This window comes from Gorilla gorilla, chromosome 7, assembly GCF_029281585.2.
Source record: "Gorilla gorilla gorilla isolate KB3781 chromosome 7, NHGRI_mGorGor1-v2.1_pri, whole genome shotgun sequence".
NCBI classification, from domain to species: Eukaryota; Metazoa; Chordata; class Mammalia; order Primates; family Hominidae; genus Gorilla; species Gorilla gorilla.
The window spans coordinates 133,976,552-134,003,991 of record NC_073231.2 but is presented as its reverse complement, the minus strand read 5'-3'; the positions used below and the strand labels follow the sequence as shown (position 1 = coordinate 134,003,991).

Here is a 27,440-nt window from a genome sequence, read left to right as displayed (position 1 = left end):
TGGCACCTCTTTCCACCTTCAGTGTCTTATCAAACATTTTTCCAAGCAGAATTCTCCACGGAAGGAATATTAATAAATAAACTGTGTTCCGTGTCATTAAATTTCCAGTGATGTCTCAGAGCCTATTATAGAATCAATCCTCTGGAAACTTCCTGTCTAGCCCACCCCTTAATTTGACTCAGAGTAGAGTTATTGCCCATTTTCAAGGCTAAGTAAAAAGGCATAATCACAAAGATATGGCCTGGGAGTGGAGAGGAGCCAAATCACATACCAGCGTGAGCAGAAAGATGGCTGTAATTTAGAGGGAATCAGGCCCCTTCCCTGCAAAACACTCCTCCATGTGCCTTGCCAAGGGACCTATTTATCAAGATATTCATTTTTTTTAAGAGGAAGCAGCCATTTAAGACATCAACTGATAAACTAAATTGGATCCAGAAATGTGATTTAAATCTTGATTCCAAAATCTATTACTGTTTACATCATTTATAGAGTATAAATAATTATACTTACTTTACAAATATCATTGCAACATTTGAATGAAATAACATTTTTAAAGTATCATAAAATGGTTGGCCTATTGCAATTGATCAATAAATATTATTGTCATTTAAGTAGACAAAGGAGGTAAGAGGGTCCAGAAAACTTTGTTTTGCCACGAATCTGCTAAGCAATCAATCAGAAGGAATGTTCAGATGAGATCCCTTGAAAACATTCCTCTCTGTCTACCTGCCACCTCCTGGCAGCTGGTGTCCAGATGAGTGAGCTTCTAATACCCTGGATGCTGCACACAGTGTTGGGTGACACAGTGAAGCAGATGAGATGCACCCATGGCCTCTCTGGGAACAAGAGATTGAAGGGGTCCTTTCTTAAGATCACTCTCTCTGAGTGAGGGTCTGAGAGGACAGAAGTGGTGGATGAGGGAGTAAAGATAAGAATGGCAACGGACAAATAGTGGGAGACTTACATGTCCACAAACAGCTAAATCATCATCCTCACTCACTGAGGCATCCTTTTATGTCCATGGCTGCCTTGTCCTGTGAACCAGCCTTTGGATAAGATAATAACAACAACACAGTGAATGTTTATTTAGCACCTATTATGAGCTAGACAATCTACTAGGGGTTTTACATACATTCTTTCTTTTAAAACTTCCCTCAAATCCCGTGAGGTTGGAACTCTCATGATCTTCATTTTGTACATGAAGAAATAATCTCAGAGAAGCTCAATAACCTGCTTGGGGTCACTGGCAAAGTTGGGAATTAAACTCAAGGTCACCTGTGTTGCATTTTCTGGTTGGTAACATACTAGAGCATGTGCAACCCAATAAATGGTGACAATGATGATCAAGATAAGGAGACAGTCATGGGTTCCAGAGTGGTACCTTGAAGACATCCTCGCCTCCTTAGTGCCTCTCTCTGAATTCTTCCCTTAGTCTTCTCTCCCTCCTGGGACCACCAAATTACTATCTTTTTAATTCTTCTTTTGATTCTAGCTCATCTAGTCAGGAGAAGTTGTGACAGTTACTGAGGAGAGGTTCTCATGATTCAGAGGCTCACTGAACCTCTATGCCTCACCCTACTCTAGTGAGGAAATGTAGCTTTAACATACTCTCTAAGGAGCCAGGGGACTGGGTTTGAGTCCATTCATTTGTCACTTATTACCCAACCTTGGCCAAGTCACTTGACCTCAGTGAGTCTAGTGTATAATCAACACCTGTTCTATAAACACATCATATTCTCAGAAGGTGGCTGTGATGTCACCTCTTTCTACCATCTCCTCCCATCACATATTCTTTCTTAAGAGATTCTGCTTCCACTCTACTCCCTCAGTTGTGGTCCAGAAGCCCAAAATAATAGCATCTTTTGGAAGAACATCTTCCCAAGGCTCTAAGCTCCTCTGGTATGCTCAGTGCTCTGTGTAAGTCCTTTCTTCCCTGAAAGCACAGTGATTTAATATGGTCCAGAAGTTCTCAAACTTGAGTATGCAGCAAGACCTATAGGAAAACTGTTAAAACTCAGATTTCTGGGCTCCACTGCCAGAGTTTCTGATTTAGTAGGTCTGGAGTGGAACCAAGAATTTGCACCTGTAACAATTTACCCATCGATGCCAATACTGCTGGTCCTAACACCATTTGGAGAACTGCACAGCCAGGATGAATTGGTCAACCTACCTGAAGTCGCTGCTCAGCTCTTCTACTTTCTAGGTGAGCAAACTTGGGCAGGTCAATTTCTCTGAGCCTCAGTCTCAATCAACATTAAATGGAGATGATAACAATGCATATCTCAAAAAGTTATTGCAATGACTGGGGGAGTTCCTGCACATAGAGCCTTCAGTGTTCTACCTTGCTGTTAGCAAGTGCTCAATATTTGTGAGTTGTTAAAATTCCAGGGGTTTTAAAGCCCCTGGGATCAACTATCCTGCATCCCCTCACTAGGCTGCACTGCACAACCAGCTTCAGAGTAAACCAGTAATTAGAGAATGACTCATTGTCAATCTCTCGGCTAGTGGCTAAACAACGTTGAGGATATTTAGTTTTTTTCTGTAAGGAAAGAGCTCATGACACAATACTGAAAACTCAAAATTTGGACCTGGGTAAACTAGTGGAGTAACCTCAAGCAAGTTCAATATAATTTCCAGGGTTCAGGTTCCTCGTCTGTTCAATGGGAACAATAATGTTCACCTCAAACTGAATGAGCTGTCAGCCTGTTTTGTGAGCTATGGTCCTTCTAGTTGTGAGAAATCCAACAGCTACCTAAATATTTGTGTCCATTACTGATCCAGGCAATTAAGGTGCCACGACTGATCACCTGAGTTCAGCCACTGCTCCCTGTCCCTTGACTTTGCTGCCACCTGGATTCTGTTATGTAATGAACCCTCATTTCTGAGGAAGACCAAGCTCCCTGTGTTTCCAGTGAATACCATTGGCCTATGTACCTAGCTACAGGCCATTCCAAAAAAGTGATGTTTTGCAAAGGCTGGATACAGCCACAAAGCTCACAGGAGACAAAGTCCATAATCATGTGCCCATTTTTCTTCCCCTTCTCCTCCAAAAGTCAACTACATTACTCACTAGTCATGCTTTGAAAAACCTCCAAAAATCCCACAGGAAAGCACCACAAATTGTTTTTATCATTTTTGTTCCATTTCTCCTGTTTGCTTAGTAATCCTGGCAAATAACTTTGTGCAAACAAAAACCTTTTAATTCTATTGGGTTCTTGCCTGTGACACTAGAGGCTCAATGTTAAGGTCCAGGGGTAGGTGGAAAAAGTGCTTTGGATTTAAACTACCTTATAAATGAGCTTATAACAAAATGAAAGAACACTTAGCAGTAATTTCTTTATTCATTTAAATAAATATTGAGTGCTTACTAGGTGGCAGGCACAGTTCTTAGCTGTTCAGAATATAACAGAGAATATAGCATAGGCTCTGTCTTCTTTTTTTAAAAAACATTTTCTGTGTTTTTCAGAATGTCTTCCACGAAACAGCAGTTGTGTGAAATGCACTATAAGAAAAGAGTCCCTGTGGTCCCCACTTCTTGGAGAGTCAGTACATTGGTTAGTATGTGAAAGCCTCTGAGAAGTCCTGCGGCAGTACAAGACTTGGAAATTAATTTTGACCCAGCATTGTCCAAATATATTTGAGCATGGATAGACAAGAGTGAAAGCAGAGACACCATATTCCAACAATACAGACAGGAGACGAGAAGTGTTTGGGCAAAGGAGGATGGCAGCAGAGGTGGTAAGAAGCAACTGGATTCTGAACATATTTCAAATGCAGAGCCAATCAGATTTGCCGGTGGATAGGATATAGAGTGTAAGAAAATGAATGAAGTCAAGGATGATGCTGAGATTTTTAGGCCTGATCAACACATGAACAGAATTTTCACTTCCTTCAGGAAGTTCTCCCTATACTAATAGCCCCACCCTTACCATCACAACCTCTTACCACGTCAAATCTCTTGCCTTCAGAGATTGCACAGTTTTAGTTATATCTTTGTTGATGACATTTTTGACAATGGCTGAGTTTATCATTTTTGCTTGCTATTGTATCTCCAGTGCCTAGCACATTGTAGGCACGCAATAAATATTTGTTGAATGAATGAATGGACAGAGACTAGCATGTGGTAGTTGTTTAAACTGTAGCTACCATATTATTAATCTATCTAATATCCAGGTGATTAGATAGATTCCAATCAAGGAATATTCTAGATGATAGAAATAATGGCAGAGTATTTGGCCAGTAAACACTGGCTCTGTCACCTTCAGTAGTTTAATTTGAATTGGTCAATGTATGAGTACTGAAAAGACAAGACTTTAAGAAGTTATCTACCTCTTGCTTTTTTATTTTTTTTTTACTGTGTCAGAAGAAATTATGACTCTTCACAAATAAGAAAACAAGTAATGGAAAATATTTTGCCTATTTTTTAATTGGCTACATTAAACAGCTATTCATATGTTTATTTATTCCCTCATTCAATCAACGATTGTTTTCTGAGACTTTTTATCCTCCAGGTACTAGAGATATAGCAGTGAATGAGACGCTCCCTGCCCTCCAAGACCTGTTAGTCTGTTAGGGCCAGATAATTACCATTCAGAATGGTGAATTGTAGGAAGACAAAAATAACAGATACAAAATAAACAAGAATCGTAAAGTCTGAGTGTGCCTGACAATGTGGCTCACATATATTTGTACAATGCCAGGTACCTTACACATATTTGTGTAACTCTCTCAACAACCCTACAAAGTTGGGAAGTATTATGAACCCCACTTTACAGCTGGAAAATTGAACCATGGACACATCAGGTCACACAGCACTTAAGTGCCACATTTGAGGAGGAAAACTTTGTAGTTTTTAATGACCATACGTTGGTTCCTCAAGTAAAACTTCTAAGCATTAACTTAGAGGTTGAATGACAACTTAACTTTGCCATCAGCCTAGAATATCTTGACTTACAAATGCCCCAAAACATGAAACTTCTTATCCATTGGGATTCATTTCAAATATGAAAGAGTCCAGCAAGAGACTTTTTCCCAGCACTGAGTGCCCAAAAGGTTTAATGGTCCCACCGGGTTGTGGCCAGAGAAGCACATCATACAAAACAAAGACAATGGAAGGACAGAAGATTTGCTTCCTGCCCCAGTGCTGTCTCTCTCTGCCATGTGACCTCCAGTAAATTGTTGGAGTTTGGGTTCCCCTTTTAAATTCATTGGGGATTTCAATACCAACTTCAGGCCATCATTTAAGGGGTTTAGAGGTGAGTATGTTTATTTATTTGTTTGTTTGTTTATTTATTTATTTATTTATTTTGAGATGGATTCTCGCTCTGTCACCCAGGCTGGAGTGCAGTGGTGCGATCTCGGCTCATTGCAAGCTCTGCCTCCCAGGAGAATCAAGCGATCCTCCTGCCTCAGACTCCTGAGTAGCTGGGACTACAGGCGTGTGCCACCATGCCTGGATGATTTTTTGTATTTTTAATAGAGACAGGGCTTCCCCATGTTAGCTAGAATGGTCTCAATCCCCTGACCTCGTGATCTGCCCTGCTTTGCCCTCCCAGAGTGCTGGGATTACAGGCATGAGCCACCATGCCTGGCCATGAGTGTGGTTTCTGAGCTGCTATATGACTATTGAGCAAAAGTCTCTTGCTCCTCTAGACCTCACCATCACCATCCTCTGAATCTTGCTTTGTCCCTCTGAAAGAGTATTGTATCTCATGTAACCTGACTCCATATGAAAGCTATGTTTTTTATTACCATTATCAATACAGTCATCATCGTCATCATCAGCAGCATCATCATCATCATCTCCGTTAGGAGCTTTGGCCCACAAATACATCAAAATGTATTTACTGAGTGTAAGTTAGTCTGGGGCATCCAAATCCTTTTATTTTTATCTTTTAACTTTTATTTTAGGTTCAAGGAAACATGTGCAGGTTTGTTATATAGGTAAATTCTTGTCACGGGGGTTTGTTGTACAGATTATTTCATCAGCTAAGTACCAAGCATAGTACTCAATAGCTATTTCTTCTAATCCTCTCCCTCCTCTGACCTTCCACCCTCAAGTACGCCCCGGTGTCTGTTGTTCCCATTTGTGTCCATGTGTTCTCATCACTTAGCTCCCACTTATGAGTGAGAACATGCCGTATTTGATTTTCTATGCCTGTGTCAGTTTGTTAAGGATGATGGCTGCCACCTCCTTCCGTGTTCCTGCAAAGGACATGATCTCATTCTTTTTATGGCCACATAGTAGTCCATGGTGTATATGTGCCATATTTTCTTTATCCAGTCTACCATTGGTGGGCACCTAGGTTGATTCCATGTCTTTGCTATTTTGAATAGTGCTGCAGTGAACATATGTGTGTGTGTGTCTTCATGGCAGAACGATTTCTATTCCTTTGGGTATATACCCAATAATGGGATCACTGAGCCAAATGATAGTTCTGTGTTTTGGTCTTTGAGGAATCACCACACTGCTTTCCACAATGATTGAGCTAATTCACACTTCCACTAACAGTGTATAATTTTTCTCTTTTCTCTGCAACCTTGCCATCATCTCTCATTTTTTAAAATTTTTATTAATAGCCATTCTGACTGGTGTAAGGTGGTATCTCATTGTGGCTTTGATTTGCATTTCTCTAATGATCAGTAATATATAGCTTTTTTTCATTTGCCTGTTGGCCTCATATATGTTTTCTTTTGAAGTGTCTGTTCATGTCCTTTGCCCATTTTTAATGGCGTTGTTTGGGTTTTTTTCTTGTAAATTTGTTTAAGTTCTTTATAGATACTGGATACTGACATTTGTTGGATACACAATTTGCAAATATTTTCTCTTGTTCTGTAGGTTGTCTGTTTACTCTGTTGATAGTTTCTTTTACTGTGCAGAAGCTCTTGAGTTTAATTAGATCCCATTTGTCAATTTTTGCTTTTGTGGGGTGTTAGAATCCTGAGCCTAAGGCTACGTCATCAGTCACAGCCAAAAGCCCTAGAGAAAAAAGGAACTCTGTAGAGGTTTAGCTCAAAAGGGAAATCATCATCACATCAGCAGCTGCTTTTGCTGACCTGGCATGAATGAACCATGTACTCTGGATAGGCACTTTACAAAAACCACAGAACTTTGCCAGCTTAGAGTTTCTACATTGCCCCACTGGCTCTCCCTGAATTACCACACCCGATGCTATTCAATGATTCTGTGTGGGCCACTATGTCACCGCTATCAGCTAAGGTAATAATACAGTATTTGTTAGCATCATTCCAGCTTTACAGCCTTCTACCTACAGTGCTGTATTTTCAGGTTCTCTTACCTCCCTAGTCTTTTCACACTGCCCCTGCAGGGATTCTTCTTTCTGCTATGCAATCCAGGTCACTCCAGGCTTTCCTTGCTTTCTTCTGTGCATGTCACAGACTGGCACTTTCCACAGCCTTAGCTCCAATTAATTCTTTGTTTTGTTTGATTTCCAGCCAACAGCCAGCAACTCTTTGGGTTTTACTCCTGGTTGCTTAAATAAATAAACCAAATGTTAATTTGTTGCTCATTGATTAAGTGCAGAGATCGTGTAACTGAAAATACTAATGATTTTCTAAGTGTCCACACTAGCACAGTAATGGTGTCAGGTTTAGTTCGTGTTTGGTGTAGTGGAGGGAAGGGGAAGTTCTTTCTTTAACATTTTTAATTTTATGTGTTTCTTCCAATAGCCTGGCAAAGTAGACAGGACAGGAATTATTGTCCGTATTTCACAGATGAGGAAACCCAGAGATATTAAATAACTTGTTGAATGCCACCCAGCTCAGAAAAAGGTAACTGCAGCTAGGACTCAGTAAACCTGACTCCCTGTTCATGAAACTGTTGTAGGTGGCTCCATTTCCCGTCATGTACTCCTGTGGAATAATAATAATCCTTTATGTGATGTATTAATGTTTTCATAAACATTTTCTGTGTTTTTCAGAATGTCTTCCACGAAACAGCAGTTGTGTGAAATGCACTATAAGAAAAGAGTCCCTGTGGTCCCCACTTCTTGGAGAGTCAGTACATTGGTTAGTATGTGAAAGCCTCTGAGAAGTCCTGCGGCAGTACAAGACTTGGAAATTAATTTTGACCCAGCATTGTCCAAATATATTTGAGCATGGATAGACAAGAGTGAAAGCAGAGACACCATATTCCAACAATACAGACCGGAGACGAGAAATGTTTGGGCAAAGGAGGATGGCAGCAGAGGTGGTAAGAAGCAACTGGATTCTGAACATATTTCAAATGCAGAGCCAATCAAATTTGCCGGTGGATAGGATATAGAGTGTAAGAAAATGAATGAAGTCAAGGATGATGCTGAAATTTTTAGGCCTGATCAACACATGAACAGAATTTTCACTTCCTTCAGGAAGTTCTCCCTATACTAATAGCCCCACCCTTACCATCACAACCTCTTACCACGTCAAATCTCTTGCCTTCAGAGATTGCACAGTTTTAGTTATATCTTTGTTGATGACATTTTTGACAATGGCTGAGTTTATCATTTTTGCTTGCTATTGTATCTCCAGTGCCTAGCACATTGTAGGCACGCAATAAATATTTGTTGAATGAATGAATGGACACAGACTAGCATGTGGTAGTTGTTTAAACTGTAGCTACCATATTATTAATCTATCTAATATCCAGGTGATATTAATATTAATATGACTAGTCAATTTAATATGCAGTGCGGTGCTGGAGAAAGGTGGAAGAGGAGTGACTGCTAACAGAAAACAAACAAAAAAAAGATGGTCAGAAACCCCAGCTCTAATTTGAGTTATGCCCATATGTTTCTGAGTTGGCCTTGGGCAAGTCCCTTCACCTTTTGAGACCCATTCTTCTAATACTGTTCAAAAATAGATAAGACAATATGATTTTCACCAGCTTTGCACCTTGCTGTCCACGGGTCTAAGTGAAAGCAATAGCTTGTATCTTCAGTAATGTCGTGCAGCACTCTTCAATGCAGAACCTGTCTGATTTAATGTTCCATTCTCTAGCACAATTTAAGTCCTTTGGGTACCTGGAAAACGGTAATGCAATTGTTTCTGAAGTCACCCAGAAGACTTCCTGGAGATTTTCTTTCTTCCTCCTTCCAAGACCTTTAAGTAGCAGATGAATATACTGATGTGTGGTAGAGAGAGAGAGAAAAAAAAACTTTTACAGTTTGTACTACTCTGGTTCAACTGACAAGATTGCAATAGGAACTTGCCCCTTTCCTACCACCTAAAGGACTACTGGGCAAAAGTCACTCGCCACTCTAGACCTCACCATTCGTTTGAATTTTGGTTTGTCCCTCTGAAAGAGTCCTTTTTCCTTCCAGATAGGAATGCACACAAATACGTTTCCCATCTGGACCTTTTTTGAACCATTCGCCCTAAAAACCAATCTTGGGTTCTTGAATCTGGCCAGCTTGCGCGGACGGTAACCTCACCACAATGCATACACAGGTCCACAAGGTTTCATTAGCTCTCTCAATGAGAGCTGTTTTGGGTAAAGCTACCCAGAAAGTGATTTTTAGTTTCATTTCATTTATTTTTGTTTTCCACCTGGCTGCCCAGGGCAAACATCTACCCCAAGAGCTTCTCCCTCTGGGGACCATCCTCTCTATCATTGGTTGCCTTGGTACAAACGTTGCACATGTCTCCTAATGCTGAGGCTCTGCTAGACTCTTTCTTTCCCCAGAAGAGGTCACTACCTGATTAGAAAAACAGTAGCTTTCATTCAGCCCCCAGCCCCTCAATGCCACTCAACGCACAATTCTCCATGGCTAATAGCTAAACCCAAAAGTCACCCCATCTTTCCTGATGTTGTTACCATTCATTTTATGATCATTGGTCTGTGAAAAATATTCAGGGCATCATCTGCTTATTACTTCCAGTCGTGTTTTTGAAATATTCCACCATGACAATTTTTTAATTTTCCCCTCAAAATGACCCTCTGCTGCCACTTAGCCTAGTTTATAGGTGAGAAGACTGAAGGACAAAGAGATGAATTGGCTTACACAACGACTATTGACAGCAAAGGTTACACGAGAATTTGTGTCTCCTGATAACATGTTCAGGTGTTGAAAAGAGAAGGTGCCAGAATTTTATTGGTTGAGCCATTCTTCTAAAGGAGGAGGGGAAAACCGGAACATGGAAACAATTCAAGTTGAGAAATGTCATACTGTGAAAATAGACAGGAGGTGACTGGAAAGCCAATGGCTTAGCTAGAGGGCAGCTCAACATTCTTTCTGGCTCCAGGATTCCAGGATTCCTTAAAAACCAGGATTCCCTGGAAACTATGATACAAAAACGATGACAGAAGAAGACTTCACCAAGCCTTACAGTCAGTCATGGGGACAAGATCAAAGGATGGACCAGTGCACCATGGATGCTCTGTCATTGAATGAAGCACCAGGGACATGTAGTATATCACTCTGAGCTCTTGGTTTCAAGAACATAGGGAGAAAAATTGGGGAAGAGGGGTTAGTGATTTACTGGAAGTTTATCAGAGGTTCTCAGCAACAGGAGACTTAGAAGAACAAGAACTGTAGCAGTCTGGATGATTAAAGAGGAGGAAGCTCAACAATGATCTTGTAGGAAGAAGGAAGAATGTAGCCAAATACCACCACTGCAGCTGCCTGAGCTGTGAATAAATTTTACGTGAGTATTTAGCTTTGGGACATATTCTCAGGTTTCAAAATCCCAGAAGCAAGAGTCACACAGTCAGGATTCAAAATCTCAGAGGCAAGGTGGCAGAGGGATATAATGGGCCAAACTCTGGACATTTACTAAACTCTATCAACCTAGGGATGAAAAGAGGGAGGATTTGAAGTCTCTGACATCTGTGATAAGTAGAGGCCACTATTCTCCAACCATACTACAGAAAAGAGGCTCTGTACCAACAAGGAAGGAGTCTGCATGCTGGACAGCTCCCAAAATTACAATTTGGGAGAGCCCACTACATGGTAGGCTGGTATGCATCGCTGTAAGTTCAGTGGTTCTTCCAGAGCCCTAGAAGAGGCAGAACACTATAGCATTCATGGTCGATATAAATAATAGCTATAATTTAGCAATCACCTACTGTGAAGTGAGCAAAATAGGTACTATATTCATATATTATCACATTTTATTTTCACAACAGCCCTGCAATGGGTTTTATTAATTCTGCTTTACAGAAGAGGGACTTGAGGTTCAGAGAGGCAAGCTATTTCTAGAGTCAAACAATTTTCAGGGAGAATTAGAACTCAAATCTAGTTTGCTGTGCAAGGCTGCAGTTCTTTCCACTACCTGATACTGTGCTCTCCAGACTAGACTAGGGAATCCTGTATTTCTATAGCAATGACAGAAGAAGGATGAAGACTCCACAGGAGCCAAGTTGGAAAGGTCATTTTTGATAAGGGTTTGAACCAAGTTGGTATCTGAAGTCATCCAAAAAATAAATAAATAAGAGGGAAGCAATAAACTACTGGAATAACCCCAACAGTGAATCACTTTCCATTTTTATGTGTTATTATGTGGCTTAAAAAATAAATAGGCAAGTATTTGTTGAGTAAGACTGTATGAGATGTTATGGAGGGTGAGAGAACAGATAAACCAGTATCTTTCCCTCTTTTCATTTAAGTATCTTGAAATCTTGTTGTTTTCCTATATGCTCAAAAAGATAACTAGCAGTTTTAATTATATAAATTCAGATATTAAACAACAAGGGTCCTATGAACCTTTGTTGTCAGGGGAGTTTCACAAAAGCAGTAATACCTGAACTTCCCACTGAATATTAGGTTTGAACAAGTGAAATCTAGATAGGCAGGCACACCCAGAAGAGGACCACCAAAGCAAAGGCACAGACACAAGAGGAGATTGGTCCACCTGGAGTTGAGAGTTCATAATACCGTGTAGGGAGAGAAAGAATTAAAAAGCAGGTTGAGCCGGGGCCAGCAGCATACACCTATAGTTCCAACTAACCAAGAGGCTGAGGCAGGAAGATCCCTTGAGCCTACGGGTTAAAATCTATCCTGGGTAACATTGCAAGACCATATTTCTTAAAAGAAAGAAAAAAAAGGAAAAAGTAGGTTAAAGGTATCAAAGCAGGTTGAAATAAGTAAATGCAGAGGTTTCTGAATCATAGGCAATGGGCCTTGACATTTATATGACAAGTGATGGGAATCTGAAGAAGATATTTGAACTCATTAATATGTCTAGTGCCTAATAGAATGTTCAGGCTCTACCAGGTATGTTTGCTAAGTGAGCGAATGAATGAATGAATGCTATGTATAGGATGTGCTAGCATGGAAAGAGTTAAGAGTGTATTGCAATGGCAGTCTGGATGATATAAGATGGTATTGGTAGCTGTAGAAAAGTTATGAAAAATTTGGAAGCAATGAAAAAGACACTATAAAAGGGAAAAAAAGATTCTATTCCACCATTTTTTCCTGAGTGGTAATTTACATGAAAACAGTAGGAAAAAATTCTTCTAATAACCTCTAAATTCAAGAACTCATAACTCTACCAGTGGAGCTCAAGATGCTTATACATCTCTCTGGCAGTCAAAGAGCTAGTCAGGGGAAGAAAATGAGAAGCATATTTTTAAAAGCAGAAAGTAAAAGTATTAAAATGCATGTTAAGCTTTGGAGGCAATATTTAACTTTTTCTCTAACTAGGTATTTGAAGCTCAATTTACTAATGGTCAATGGAGAAATGCAGGTCTTATTATTCCTGGTTTGCGATGGGAATACTGAGGGTCAAAGAAGCCCAACATTTCACAATGACTTGATTCCAGGTACATTTATTCTAAGACCTGTATTTTGTTTTGTATTATCACATGTCACAGAAGACTTGAGGAAGAGAAGAGAAAAAAAGATGAGAAAGATTCAATTCTAGGAAGTCTCCTTAGTAGATGTCTCAGGAAATACATGATGGGACTGTATTATACTGAGGACCCACAGTTGAGCATATATAAAACTTTTCTCTCTGCACAGATATAGCACTCTCCTGTTTACCTAGGAGAATTTGCAGTGAATGATAATCCATTTTCTCTCCCAAGAGTTGGTAAATTGATTTTGTTTGTTTGTTACTTTTGAAATGCACAGACTGCATATATGTAGTTGGTGCTTTTTTACAAGGCTCTGTTGGGTCAATAAAGACCCTCCTTTTCCATTTCTCCTCCCTGTGTCTTACAGCCATCACATTCCAGCAGACACTAGGGAGCTCTCACCCAAGCCAATAAGCCACAGAATTACCTAAAGCTACAATCATTCCCGTCAAATAAGATCTTGCAGTTTGGAACAAGTCCCATAGCTTCAGCAATTTGGTTTCTTGGCCAGAGCCAAAAATGCTGATTTCCCCTCCCTGGAAGGTTTAGAAACCTGGGATGCACCATGGATGGGGTGCTCCTTGTGTTCTCTGCATCCTTCTTCATGACACAGGATCTGCTGAAGAGATGACTGAGGCTTCATAAAAGCTTTATGAGACACAGTGGAACAGAAAGACTTTGAGCCACCATCACTTTTGTAAAGTCCAGCTGTTGCCATCAGCTCTGCAATAAAAGCTGAACAGAAAGGTTGGCCACATCCCACAAGTAATGCTTCTTTATTGTGATTCATTCAGAAACACCGAGTTCCACTGAGAAGCTGGGGATAGTCCAGAGGCAGCCTCAACCAAAACTAGCTACTTCTTTGAAATTATCATCCGAGAAATGTGCTTGAGTTTTAAGCCCCAACGGCTGGTTGCATCCCACTGGTCACTCCTGAGGTTAATATCCCTTCACCTGTAGCACTGACTGCCTTTTCTCAAGTCCCCTGCTAACCCACCATCCAGTCTTACTTCCCTACAAAAAAAAAAAAAAAAAAAAAAAAAAGCCTTCTTTTTAAAGCAAAAACCCAGAATTAATATGATGCATAAAAACTATTATAGCCGAAAGCGATGGCTCACACTTGTAATCCCAGCACTTTGGGAGGCCGAGGCAGGTGGGTCTCCTGAGGTCAGGAGTTCGAGACAAGCCTGGCCAACACGGTGAAACCCCATCTCTACCAAAAATACAAAAATTAGCTGGGTGTGGTGGCAGGTGCCTGTAATCCTAGGTACTTAGGAGTCTGAGGCAGGAGAATCGCTTGAACCTGGGATGAGGAGGTTGCAGTGAGCTGAGATCATGCCATTGCACTCCAGCCTGGGCAATAACAGCAAAACTCCATCAAACAAACAAACAAACAAAAAAAAAAAACACACAAAAATCATAACAAAACAAAAAACTATTATAGACTAGATTGGCCAGACAGAATGCAGCAACACAGTGGTGCTCATTGAAGGATCATGGTCATGCCAGGATTTTGCTCTCATTCCTTTAAGCAGCAAAAGTTCCCAGAGACGTCATTCTTCTTTTTAGCCAAGTTCACCGTACAAAAGTTTTCCTTTCTTATGTTTACCTAGAAGTTAAAAAAAAAAGGGAAGAGGGAGATTGAAATTATTGCCATAGATTATTGGGAAAGAAACTTGAACTTGGTAAAGTCTTTTTGTAGAATAATTAGGGAGTATTCATCAAAACCTTAAAAAGTGCAGGCCCTTTAAACCAGAAACACCACTACTAGCTATTTATTCTGTGTTAACGGGCACAGAGCTAGGGATTGAGTTTACAGGGTTAAGGTGCTCCCAGTTTCATGGTAAAAATAGCAAGAGACTGTGGATTATGGACATGGCAGCCCTGTGACTGATGACCCACAGATGCAGAAAGCAGAATGCTCCAGACTCTGTCCATGAGAGGAAGGCCATGCCTAGAAAAGCCCATGGGCACCCACAGCTTTGTCACAGTGCTAACTGCATGATTCTCAGTGTGCTTTCAGGCACCCCCAAGTGCTTCATGCCACTGCTCCAGAAATGGGAAGTGGTTGGCCTTGCTGTTGGAACTAGTTGAGACCTTTAAGACAAGAATCTCTAAGGGGATTCCCTGAGACCAAAACCAGACACTTCATGTAATCATGATCAGCTATTTCTCACTCTCTATCAGACCAGTGAAAATGAACAAAGTGGATGAAGGGAATCAAATAAGCCTGAACTTAATACAATGGAGTTGTATTGAGGCAGAGGCTGCCCTAAGACCCAATACAACAGAGATCTCCCACTCACTTTGTGTTTCGCCTCTTCGGAAAGCTCTCTTAGCTGAAGATATACACAAACACATACACACAGGCACTACTCACATACACTCGGACACATACATCCATGAATGTGCACCGATTCTCCTGAAACAAATACTATTTTAAAATATTAGAGGGAAATGACCTGTGCTACAGCAGCACTCTTCCTTCCAAGCCAATATTGTATTTGAGTCAGTGTCTGTGGCTCAGATGCTGTGTTACTGAGTGAGAATTTCATACGGCTGTGTGGGAAACTGGCCCATAAACATACTTGTTAAGAGCATTTAGCTTTCTGGCTCCAGCCATTCCGATGTCTGTCTTAGAATTGTGCCAGGAGCCAATGGTAGAAAAAGAAGCAGCGTCATTCAGCTTAATTGGGCAATGATTAGGACTTCCTCCAACAAAGAAAGTAAGCAGGGAAACTGTAGCTGACCTCCCTGGGGCTGTTTAGGGGTCCTGGGTCCAGGGACTACTTTATACAGGATAAATATATCTGAACTTTCCTAACCTCCCAGCCTGATTTAATTAGTAAACACCTTCAAAGGGATCAAGCTGACTTGTGAGACAAAGTCTACCGCACACTGCAAAGGTGGGCAAATAAATATTTAAAGGGCACATCCGTGTAGGTGGAGGGGGGAGGGAAATAGATTAGGAACAGTAGGAAAAGATATGAGTTAACTCTGGGAGTTCTGCTGTGTAACTGCCCTTGACCCTTGCCCCTTCCAGTGGCTAAACTTGCCCCTTCTCCAGGGCTTTTGTGGGACCTCTTCACTAGACACAGCCAGCCAGCCTCAGAAAGAACTATCCCAAAATATGGATTCACTTAACCTTATTATAGTTTTGGTCACAGTTCTGCTCACAGAATATTTCAATTGTCTTGAATGTCAGGGCTGAACAAGATCTATTTAAAGGTCTAGAACTAAACACTGCTATTTAGCAAACTTGTATGAACATGCAAATCACTACTAAAGTGCGTTTTGTTTTGTTTTGTTTTGTTTTATCTAGCAATGATATAACCTAAAGTACTGACTCTTCAATGGTGGTGTTTCAGGAAACGCCAGCCATTGTCAACTGCACCTCTGCAGAAAACCAGCCCTGTCTATAGCATTTCCAGACACTTTATGCTTTTTCAGTGGCTTTTAGCTAATTATCACATAGTTCCCCACCACACTGTGGTGGAATAGCAACTAACAAGACTTCCCATGTCACACAAAGGCTCTGAAAGAATCAAAGTGCATGCCACACAAATGAACTATCATCAGTTCCACCTCCACAGTTAACGCTCTGGAGAACTTGGGATAGAGAGATTTTCATAATGGGATTTAAATCTAGGAGTCATACTTGGAATTGGAGTTCAATTCTCTGAAGTGGTTCAGATGGGAGACCAATATGAGCTTCTTAATTACTTTATTTCACATATCAGAAGGGAGATGAGGCAGGGGAGTGAAGAATACCATTCTGGGAATTCAGCACCTGCTGAATTCCAGGTATGATATTCTAGGAATGATATGCTGCTGCCCATTCACTGCCTCACTTAATCCTCATGGCAAACCTGCAAACTGTGTATTATTATTCCTATTTTGCACAGAAAGCTGAGGCTTAAGTACATCAGATGGGCTACACGCAATCCAGTCTGTTTTGTTTTGCTGTTTGATTGGTTCATTGGTTGTTTTTGTTTGTTTATTTTGTTTTTGTTCATTTTGCTTTATCATTTACACATTGATTGTTCATTCAGCAAAAAATTGTAAAATACTCAAAGACAATAACTTTGTCTAAATTCTTTCCTCTCTATTCCCAACATTCATCTGACTGCTAGACTCATATTCATTCATTTATTCATTCAAAACATATTTATTAGACAGTAGGGACACAGCAGTGGACAAAACCAAAAAGGTGCTTGTTATTTTGAAGCTTACATTTTAACAGAGAAAGACAATCAATTAAATAAATAAGCAAGTTAGAAGTAAGAAAGAAAGGATGGAAGGAAGAAAAGAAGGAAGGGAGAGAGGGAGGGAAGCAGCAAGAGAGAGAGGAATAAAAGAAGGAAAAAGGGAAATTATCAGAAAGTGAGGCGTATCATGCAGAAAACTGAGATTGGAAGATGTGATGGAGAGAGGCTGGATACCTCAAATTGGGTATTCAGAACAGGATTCTCAAAAAAGGAGAAGTTCAAACTGAACCTGAATGACAAGAAAGAGGAAGCCACAGAAAATCAAGGGGAAGATATTGTAGCCAAAGAAACTACAAAACCCTGAGATGGGAAAGAACTTTAAGAGCTACAAAAACTGAGAAAAAATCAATGTGGCTAGCGAAGGTCAGTGATTCAGAGAAAGAGTTACACAAGATGATGTCAGAGAGATGGTTAGGAGCCAGGTGACATAGGACTTTGTAAGCCACAGTAAGGATCATTCATCAAATATGTGTTGAATGAATAAATGCACAGGCCTTGGAGCACTATGAGAATGTGAGTACCAGTAGCCTTTTAAGGAATTTATACTTGAGTCAGAAAGACAAAAGAAATCCATGTCCACTCATTTAAGAACTATTTCCTGAAGCCCTGTGGCATGCTGGGCATTGTGGTTGATACAGGGGCACCAGAGTGAATAAGCCATACTCCTGGCCTTCTACCAGTTCACATGTTTAAGGAAAGAGACAAGACTATGATCAGAGTAACAGGTTTTTTAATTTGAGGAAACGCTATGTGAGTACATGGTAAACATCTAACAGCCTGGAAAAGAAGTCAAGGAAAAGCAAAGACAGCATATAAATTACAGCCAAGATAAAAAATTCAGAAATGCATTGGTCCCTGTAGGCTAGAAAGGTCAGAGAAAATTGTCACAGAGAAAATTAGACTTAAGCTGGATCTTCAGGAGCAGAACTTGTTGGTAAGAGGGAGGAATTCGAGATTGAATAACAAATGCACACAGGTTTAGATCAAAGGTCAGCATCTTGTTGAGGCATACAAACCTCCCCCAGCCTCTGCTTCTCCTAAGCAACACCTTCACTGCACACACACATAAGCTCCCATGCTCATCCTCTCTCTCTGCTGAAACACAGCTGAAATGACCTACTATTCATCCCCTAAATTACTTGATATCTTGGTCACCGGGAAATGAAGGTCTGATTCTCATTCCAGCTACAAAGATGATGTACATCTTGCTGATGGTTGAACATCCCTCAGGATACAGAATTCCTAATTTCACCAGTTCTTCTTCCTTGGCAAAGAAATTCCTCCTTAAATGCAACAGAAGTCTACTTTCTTGGTGTAGCTATTCCTTGATCCTAATTATTTTATTTTTTTTAATCCTAATTTTAATCTCAGCAGTATGTTGGCCAACTATTTCTGGGTATGAATCATTATCACAACCTCAGAGGCATGTACAATAACCATTAATTTCTCACTTACAAAGGTATGGGCTAGCTGGGAAGGCTCTGGAGCATGCTGAAGAGTGGTGGGAGGTAGCTCTGTTCCACGTTTCTCACCTTATCTGGGACCACTGGGCCAAGTGGGCTAGGTTATTACAGTGATAGCAGAAGTATAGGAGAATGAGTGGAAACATGAGATGTTCCTTATGGGGCCAGAACTGGCACTCTATAACATCTACCTACATCTCATTGGCCAAAGCAAGCCACACATCTAATCCCAAGGTAAAGGGGAAGGAAAGTGCATGCTGCCTGTTATAAGGCTATGACAAAATGGATGCAACGGGGCAAGAATTGCAGCGAAATATTCAACCAACCACAGAAGTTACAAATTATTCAACTCACTTTTCCTACTAATTTCAGATCTCAGAAGGTGGAGTTCATGTTCCTAAAAACATCTTTACTTTTCAAACTAAGCTTTCTCAACTCCTTGGTTTTCAGAGCCTTTCTCCCCACCCTGATCTGAACATCTTTTAGTTTGTAAACATTTGTAGCCAATGTTTATGAATGTTTCTAGCAATCAAATGTGGTCATGGTATTGTCTTCCAGAGTGGCTTTGCCAGTGCAAGACAATGGGTCCGTCTGTTAGGATTTGATGCCTAACAAAACATTCCAAAAGTTAGCTCACACTTCTAGAAGTCAGCTAGGCAATTCTTCTGGTCTGGATTGGGCTTGGTAATTTCATGCATCTGCATCAGCTGCAGATCAGCTAGAGATTGACTGGTCTAGGGTGACCTGGGCTAGAACAGGTGGGATCTCTCTCAACACTATTTGTCTTCTTCCAGAAGGCTAACCAGGACTTATTCACATGGCTGTATCAGCGTTCCCCGAGTTTGAGAATGGAGACTGCATGCTTGAAAAATGGGCTCAAGTGACACAACCTCACTTCAACCATATTCTAATGGCCAAAGCCAGTCATGAGGCCAACCCAGAATAAATGACAGACTGAACCTCATATAGGAGAAGCTGGAAAGTGCAGTGATCATTTCTGCAATTCCACAACAGAAGTATTCCGTACTGTATGTTCATGAATGCATTGAATGTAATCAGCTTGCCTTGGGTTTTGGCCCATGCCACACTGTTAACTCACAGAGAAGTCAATAAAAAACCTTCGATTTTTTTTATTTTCTGAGACAGATTCTTGCTCTGTTGCCAGGCTGGAGTGCAGTGGCATGGTCTCAGCTCACTGCAATCTCCACCTCCCGGGTTCAAATCATTCCCCTGCCTCAGCCTCCTGAATAGCTGGGAGTAAAGGTGTGCACCACCGCACCCAGCTAATTTTTTGTATTTTAGTAGAGTCGGGATTTCACCGTGTTGGCCAGGATGATCTCGATCTCCTGACCTCGTGATCTGCCTGCATCAGCCTCCCAAAATCCTGGGATTACAGGTGTGAGCTACCGCACCCAGCCACAACCTTAAGACTTTTAATGATGAACTATTGTCAACTAAATTCATATTACACTTGTATTTATGCAGCTGATTAGAACCAAATTGCAACCCTTCGTATTCAATTTCATCTCCATTGCTTCAGCCAGCTTTGATCCCTTCATATCTCTTCTTGTAGCAATCTTTTGATTCCTGTTTAAATCAATTGCCATATTCTGAATAACTTCTTCATGTATTTTCTTATCATAGTTGATGTAAGAAATAAATTGATATCGTATTGGTTCTATCAACAATTTAAGGACAGGGATAACCACATTTTTTAGTCTTCCTGCATATCCTATGGCAGCCATCACTGTTCTGAGCACATAGTTGGTCCTCGGTTACCTCATGAAGTTACATAAGAATGAATCAATACCCAAAACAACACAATTCCAATGGGGTAAATCAGTGGTTCTTGAATTCTTTTTTTTTTCAGTAAAGTTCTTCTTTTTAAGATAAAATATTTTATGAAAGTTCAACATGAAAGGCAGATAAACATAAGAAGACATTTCTGAAATTCTTTCTACTTAACTTTTTCCATCCTTATCTCCCATAAGATATCTGAGGCCTCCTCAGATGCCACGGAATAAAATTTGAAAAACACTGGATGAAGTCAACATTCTTCAATCTTTTCAAACTTAACCCTCAGTAAGAAATGCATTTTACATAGTGACCCAGGACACACTGACATATAGATAACTGAAACTACTGCTCTCAAGACTACTTCACCCTAAGTACAACAAAATCTCATGTTTTCTATTCTACTCACCTCATTTTTTCAATGTCAGCCATGAACTACTAAATTGATTTTATAAGCCACTAAACAAGCAATGCCCCATAGTTGGAAACTATTAGACTAGATGATCTCTTGAAGAAGTCTTTCAAGTTTTAAACTCTATTGGCCTATGGTTCTACAGCTTCTGTATCCTCAATTTCTATTGTTTATTCCCAGGGCAGAGAAGGAGGTGATGGTCACCTCCAAAAAGAGCGGAAGTTAAGTTCTAGATGAGCCACAATCACGCTCCCCAAGTGCATGAAGACCACATAATCTCGTGGGCGTGAATAAAATCAATGGATCACTCTTGAGAGGAAAGCTCACTCTGGAGTCAGACTACCTAAGTTTAAGTCCCAGTTACTCAGGCTTATTACTTAACCTGCTTGTCAATAACTACCTTCTCTGAAATTTGTGCCTAATAATTGTTACCTACCATGCAGGGTCATTAATAGGATTAAATAAGATAGTGTATAATGAATGTAGCTCAGTGCCAGGAAAACAAGAAGTGCTCCAAGTTCTCTAGTATTGATAGGAAGTAAACAGTTAGTTTTTTTTTTTTGGAAGGAGTGAGCTCAATTATCAAGACCCTGCCCCCACCCTCTGCTTTAATAAGCAGGGAGATGTAGGTTCAAATTCTTTCTCTGCCACTGACCAGGTGTGTGGTCTTAGATGACTCACACTTTCTGAGCTTCAAGATCCTCAGTTGTGAAATGGAAATAACAAAACCTATATGATAGAGTTGCTAGGAGGATATTAGGAATAATGATAAAACAATGAATATAAGACACCTGACCCAGGACTTGATATATAGTAAGTGCTCAAGAAAAAGAGTGGTGGTAGAAAGAGAGAAACACCCTAACAAAATCTGGCCAAAAAAAAAAAAAAAATCAAAGTGCTTTGAAAAGCAATTGTTGATATTTTTAAATAATGAAAGAAATAATCACAGCCAGATCACATTGGTTATTTTAACCGTGATGCATTGCTGTAAAATGCAGAGCCCTACGAAGAAGTTCCAGCAGCATAAAATTGTGGAATTCATCACTCTATCACGTGTGTGTGTGTGCATGTGTGTGTGTGTGTGAGAGAGAGAGACATCTGTTTGACTCAGAAAACACAATCATCTTCAGTGTGCCACACAATGTGCTGAGGTTACAGGATAAACAGGGCAAGTTCCTGTCATCAAGAAACCTATACTTTATCAATATCTCATCTCCCTCTCTGTCTCTCTGAAGCTCTCTCCTCTTTTTATTTAGCACTTACTAGGTTATAGGCACTGTGTCAGGTATTTTACATCATTTCACCTAATTCTCATAGCAACCTGATCAGACAGGATCTGTTATTCACACTTCATAGTAAAGAATCCTGAGGCCACATAACTGTTCAGGGCAGAGCAAGGATGTGAAATCAGGTTTCTTTATTAACCCCTAGGTCCTCTATAACTTCCTATAGGAGCACAAACTTGTGATATCTTTCCTCGTCCTTCCTCATCATAAGGATGGCACCCTTATAACAAAAGAAAGGATGACAAGAGAAAAGCATGATAATTTTTTTAAATGAAAGTTTGGTGTGACATAAGAACCTTCAAAATGAAGACCCAATGAGCTACAGAAAACTATCCATTTTTATGCTTAGATTCAATGAAGAATGGACTGCCATGTAGAAATGTGATCAGGCAAGAGGATATGATCTAATGGTAACAGAGGGGATCTCAGCATGATCTGTCTGTTCCTATTCTTCTCGGCTTCTCTGGGTGGCATTTCTTCCTCCCAGGTTTGGGGTAGGATTCCTCCGAAATGAGAGTCTGATGACCTACTATCCAATAAGGTAGGGCAGAGAATTTCTTTTTGGCCAGCTCCTCCACAGTAAGGTGGGAGAAAGTTAGTGTAGCATTTCTAGTTTCTGTGGCTGGTTCCGGGCAAAAAAGAGGAGTGGGAGCAGAAGTTCAAAAGGATCTCACTTCTATGAACTCCCTATGTCCTTCAGCTCAAAGTACTCAGCAGGCCATGGTGCCATACTTTGGGGTATCATGTTCTAAACGCCAACATTCCCAATTCTACTCCTATGAATTGATAAGCATAGATAGAAAGTTCACCAGGTATAACATAAAATACTAGCTATGTGGTGCCTCTCTGTGTAGATCATAACAGCATAGGGTAGGAGCTGAGAACAAGGATTTCAAACTTGGCTAGATCTAGGTTTGAATTCTTGTGGTACCACTTAGCTCTGTGGAGAGAGAGAGACAGAGAGAGAGAGAGAGAGAGAGAGAATTGGATTGAAACATGATATAAAGTTTACATAAATACATACACACCATACACACACACACACACACACACACACACACACGCACATACCACCACTCCCATAGGCTCATTGTGAAAGGTACCTTAAGAGAAGACTGAGATCTAATTCAATCTCCTTACTTTGCAGTGGAGAAAATCAACCCTCGGTGGGGACAAGGGCACAGTGGATTTCCTGCCAGTGCTCCCACAGGGAGGGAGAGACTGTCACCATTGGTACCCCAAGCTCCAGCCCTTCAGCCCTGTGCTTTTCCCAGCACTGCATCCCAGGAGCCCAAATTTTCTATAAATGTGTCCAAGTTTTCAAGTGGTTACTCCTGAGGTCAAAGGAAATGGCCATCCCGGATAACGCAGACTGTTGAAGAGGAAGAAAGTTCCTCTCATTCTGAGATTTTCCTCTATCTGCTTCATAGAGGTCAAGAGAAGGGCAAGGGAAAGCTCCCATGACTTGACTCCTAGGTCTTCACATCCAAGAATGTAGTGGAGGTTTAAATATATCAGGCTGTAGGCAACAATTCAGACAGACTCCCCCACATGTTCTATGATTTTTGTTTTGTTTTGTTTTGTGTTTTTGTTTTTTTTTCCCCCTAGTGGATACCATCAGCTGTCTTGTTGCTAAGAGACCAGAGTGGGTGGGAAAGGCCAACAGCCATATTTTTCAAATTTATCTGCAAAACCGGTTTTGCCCTTGCTCCCCCAAGGGGTTCTACTTCCTTAGGAACAGGATGTTACAACTAGGCAGATGGAGAGAGTGAGACTACATTTTTCGAGAAATGGACTGAGCTTTTCTTGGACATTTGGTGTCATCCAGCAGAGTACTGGGAGCTGCCAATTACAGGTCTGATGCAATGTTTGGGAAACAGCCGCAGAGTACACATGACTCAACAAAATATTACGATTTGCATTCCTATCTCTTGGGAAGTTGCACTTATCAGCACCAACAAGTGCCATGCGGTCAGCGAGAGTGCTGGGCTGAGTTTGTCATTGGAGAATTAAAAAGGAATTAAAAAAAAAAAAAACCAAGAAGGGGTTGTGGGGAGGTGAGTGTTTGAATCATTCCGGGACTTTCCTTTCGGGTTGCATTCCAATCAGACAGACCTAAACCTGGCAGAGCCATATCATTGCTCAATGTCAGAAACATTCGCCTGGAATGTGGGGACATGTGAACTTGGACACCCCCTGCAGCTTCCTTGTGTGGCCCAGAATGCTGAATCCACCATAAACACACCATCAGGAGAGCAGAGGCAGAGCCCAGAGCCAGGGTTAGTGGGGAAGTGGCACGTTTCATATAAAAGAAGACACAAAATGTGATGCTCTCAGCAGCGTTCCCCCTCTAAGGCCTTTGTACAGGCTCACAATGCACACTGATGACCCAAGCAGAGATGGAAAATGAGCTGGTGCATTTTTTTTTTTTTTTTTGCTCTTAGAAAAAAGTAAGAATGTGAATTAACTTCCTCCTTCTCTGGGCTTCTACTTGGCAGTCTGAGACAGACCAAAAAAAAAAAAAAATCCCTATTTCCAAAGAACTCTAAAACTCTAAAAGTGGATATATGTGGACATCAAATTCCCCGCCCTGCCCCTGTCCAGGGACCTTTTCCACCCCAGCTAAGATAGTCAGGGTTCAATCCTTGTCACATGAGTATAAATTAGAACATAAATCAGCATACCCAAAAGCCCATTTACACCTTGCAGCTTGTTCCCGAGCTCAGTCTCCCAGCCAGCAGAGAACTGATCATTGGCAGAGCATTCTGGGTAACTATACGCAAATCACATCACTCCTCCACCCCAATACAGAAGAAAGGAAGGCATCGTAGCCAATCTGCCATTAACAGCAGAAAATAATGGCACAGGGTGCGATGTTCGCAAGGATCGGAGATACACAGAGTCTAAAAAGTAAAAACAGTCAAGCTAAATCAAATGCATATTATAAACAGGCAGATAGTAAGAATGTGATGGCTTTGTTGTATTTAATTGTCACAACAACCAATGGGATACATACAATAGCTTTTCACATTCACCACTCTGATGATAAACCAGTCAAAACAGCATTGGCAGTCCCTATCACACAGAAGGTATAAACTTACTGCTAAAACAGTGATGATTACTCATGCCAGCTGTCAGAGATGATGCACTCTTTCACACAGGATAGCAATTAGCTGAAACAATCCCAAACCACTGTTGCCCTTAATCCCTAATTGCCTATCTGGATTTGTGGTTTTGTCTACCAAAACAGACATATAGAGTAGCAAGTGAAAGTGCTTTCCAATGAAGATTCTAGGGTGAGGTTGAGTGTGTCTTTTTGGAAAACTGACAGGTGCACAAAAGATCAGACAGCCAACTGAGGGAGACCAAAGGCAGCATGTTCAAAATTGAGTTTACTGCCCTTTAAACTCTAGAATTAGGGAGGAGGTAGAGGTAGGTGGAACAGAAGATAGAATCACAGTAACTGTGAGCTCAGAGCCGATCCCACTATGGTTTTGGTTATGAACTGATTGTGTGACATTAACATTTTATTCATGGAGGCAATATAATGTAGTGTCATAGATATCAGCAGCCTTAGTTCTCCTTTACAATCTGATAACTCTCATTATGTAACATCAGACAAGTCACTTCTTCGTCATGGGACAAAAGAGCTGAACCCAAGATTACACTTAAAGCTATGGCTATGATTCCTACAAAGGCATTTATAAGTTATCTCTCAGAAGACAGAGTTTAATCAGAGTATATGGCAATAGATAAAACAATGAGTCACATTGAAATCTAGATTTGTACTTTGAGAAGGTAGTAAAAGAGTGTGTCAAATTCTCCTTCGTGGCCGGGCACAGTGGCTCTTGCCTATAATCCCAGCACTTTGGGAGGCCAAGGCAGGTGGATCACCTGAGGTCAGGAGTTCAAGACCAGCCTGGCCAAATGGCAAAACCTTGTCTCTACTAAAAATATAAAAATTTGCCAGGCATGGTGGTGGGTGCTTGTAATCCCAGCTACTTCGGAGGCTGAGGCAGGAGAATCGCTTGAACCCAGGTGGCGGAGATCGCAGTGAGCTGAGATCGTGCCACTGAAGACACAGCAAGACTCGCTCTCAAAAAAAAAAAAAAAAAAAAAAACTCCTTTGCATTGTGCAGGACACGCAGAATAATGTTGTCCCCACAGTGGATGTCTCTTAAATAGGAGTGTGCTTTGACATGTGTCCAGTATAATGGTAATCACTGTCAGGTTAAGCTCTAATAGTGTCTACCGAGCCTTTAGGAAAATTGCCACTAGAAACTTGTCAGCATTATATTGCTAGCATCCAGCACAGTGCAAAGTTGTTGAATAAATGTTTGTTGAGTAAATTGACAGCTCAATGAAACTCAGTTTTGAGTTGAGTTAAAGGTGATATTTCTCTAATGAATATTTGGTCAGGTCAATCAGTCAGGGCCATGACTTTCAACCTCACAATCTTGCCCCTCCTATATTTCCTACATTTGTTAACTCTGTTCCCCCGTTTATGGTTTATGAAATACCATCCCCCCACATTTGCCTAACAAATTCCTATTCCTATTTTGAAACCTTTCTCAGATGTCTTCTCCTCTGAAAGCCTGTCCTTGCCACAGCCTTGAGGATAACTGATCACTTCCTCTTTTGTGCCCACACTGATACAAAGAACGCAGTACCTGGCAGATAGTATTACCTCAATACATTTTGATTAATGGGCAGATGAATAAATGAATGGTCTGCAAGAATGCTGACAATTGAGGTAAATCAATCAATAGCAATTAGGTGCCTACTTGGTGTAAGGCATTGTGTCTCTGCCTTTTGTTAGAATCGCATATCACAATAAATGTCTTAAGGCAGGGAGGTAAATAATCTATGCAATGAAAATCCTTGTAGCTTTTGCTGTGCCTCAATAATCCACTCAGTGCTTTGGATTGGCCCCAATTACTAATATTCTCCAAAACTGAGGAATCAAAGGAGCATTAATGCTAATATTATCCCTGAAATGTTACTCATTGCAAAGTGCTGTGTTCAGCACCATCTCTGAAGGCCTTCCACCCATTCTCAAAAGAAAAAAGAAAGCAGAAGCAACTGCCTTCCTCCTCTGAAATAGCGTTTGTCATTTTCATAAATGTCTTTGACTCATGCAATTTGTCATTCAGGCACATATTTCCTCCTGGGCCTGTCCCCTTTTCTCCTTGAATGGGGAAGGATCATTCTGGCTAAAGGAGCCAAGTCCTTCAGGAGAGAGATCTGGTTTGAGGCACTGTCTTCCAAAGCAGAAGTATAATAACTAGAGCTAAAAGCTTTGCCATATGGAAATGTTAGAATGTCAAGAGGATTCCTGCCATTTCTAAATTCAGTAGGCATCTAAATTTGTTAATATCCAACCCAGGCCAAAAAGTCATGGAAAAACAATTAAGATTGTGGCGC

General features: G+C 40.8%; 1 long non-coding RNA gene across 2 annotated transcripts in view; it reads right to left on the bottom strand.

The window, feature by feature from the left end:
* Positions 1-577: 577 nt before the first annotated feature.
* Positions 578-27,440, bottom strand: part of LOC134759122 (uncharacterized) — a 52,087-nt gene continuing 25,224 nt past the window's right edge. For both annotated transcript variants that reach the window (XR_010135045.1, XR_010135044.1), the window contains 2 exons: positions 7,299-14,402; positions 578-1,046 (listed from right to left, as the gene is read on the bottom strand). This is a non-coding gene — a long non-coding RNA (uncharacterized lncRNA). The remainder of the gene's footprint in view (positions 1,047-7,298; positions 14,403-27,440) is intronic.